Here is a 1,630-nt window from a genome sequence, read left to right on the forward strand (position 1 = left end):
ATAAATGGACGACACGCGAGGGTACGAACATCCCAATGCGGTAGTGTAAGATCGTCCATTATCGTTTCGTAGTACTGGATTCCCTTTTCCCATTTAACTATACATACCTTAAGCTCGGAATCATATAGCCAAGAGACGATATCACCATGAACCTTTGATACAGTCTTGAATGAGGTCACTTGATTAGCTTTGGCTCTAGCAGCTGCTTCCTCCTTTCGTTCTTGATCAACGTACCGATATGCCTTGATAATCTTACCCAATTTCTAATAACTGAACCATTTAGCAATATCCGCATCGGATATGACTTCAAGTGAATTAAATACTGCATCAGCTGCCAGTTTACCCTTAGATGCCTTTACCAAATCATCCTTAGCAGCTTTAAACGTTTGCTCATCGAATACTGGAGAACCTTGATCAACGTTTGTGTGTTGAAACAAGTCAGGATACTCCTCAGTAGTGACGTCTTCTACCTCAACTTCCTCGTCTTCATAAATAAAATCCGTATTCATCTGAATAGACGGATCATTTTTTATACCTTCCTCATTGATCACCTCAACGTCAGGCTCAGTCTCTAACACAGTTAACTGTTCATCATTCAACCCAAGCAATTTGGAAATCTGCTTCCGTGTTAGAGACCTATCAACGAACTCACCAACCTCAAGCTCATCCCTGCTCACCACACTCCTGACCATTCCCGATCCATCCACAAATATTACAGTGTTGGCTTCAATCATTTCGATTGGTTTAACAGCAGTTGAATCCTGATACACAGCTACCTGCTTACCCGAGTCATCACCGCCACTTGTACTAGCACCGGAAGATGAGCCGTGCGCTTGTTTAGGCTCACCTCCTGCACCAGACTCGTTAGGATCTTGATCATCATTCTTGAGTTTCTTCAAATCATCATCTTTGCATGTTAATTGCATAATCAGATCTTCCTGTTCTTTGAGTTTCACCCCTGAGACTCATCAATCGCACGAAGCTCTTTTGTCTCTTTTTGACAGTATGATACATAACTCATCAGCCTTCTTTGATTCTCCATAAGGCGTTCTTGATTCTGACGGTCAGCAGACATTTGGTTTTCATACAGATGAAGAAGATTTAACAGCATATCTGTCTGACGGTTCGGTGGTAAGTTGTACAGGGATGGATGAACTGGTTGGATTGGTCCTTAAGGCCGAGTAATTCTCATAAAAAAGACATCACTAGGAGGAGGAGGAGGAGGAGGCCTTATGAACGGTGTTGGAGGAACAGTAGAAGATGTAGCAGGAGGCCTTGGTATTTCAGATAAATCTATCTGTGGAATCAAACCAAGCCTTTCATGAGACACCATCGTCGTCGTTAATGTGATCGTCGGAGTGCTAGTAGTGAGCGGCACTGCCGGATGTTGTGAAATAGTCGGACGAGACGGTGGAACACCGATAATTACAACAGTCCCAGCTGATACACGTCTCTTCTTTGATGGTTCTCTAGTTGCCACTTCTTTCCCTTTTCTCTTCCTTTCTCGTTGAGCTGCAATAGTGGCAGCTAACGCAGATTCAATGGCAGCTTGTTGTTCTTTATAAGTAGCATCACCATCATTACCATCGTTATTGTTCCCACCTTCTCCCCCCTCACGCTCGGAATCCAA

This window comes from Bidens hawaiensis, unplaced genomic scaffold, assembly GCF_021521415.1.
Source record: "Bidens hawaiensis isolate Kalapana, Puna unplaced genomic scaffold, B.hawaiensis_p1.1 tig00039480_1, whole genome shotgun sequence".
In the NCBI taxonomy this organism is placed as follows: Eukaryota; Viridiplantae; Streptophyta; class Magnoliopsida; order Asterales; family Asteraceae; genus Bidens; species Bidens hawaiensis.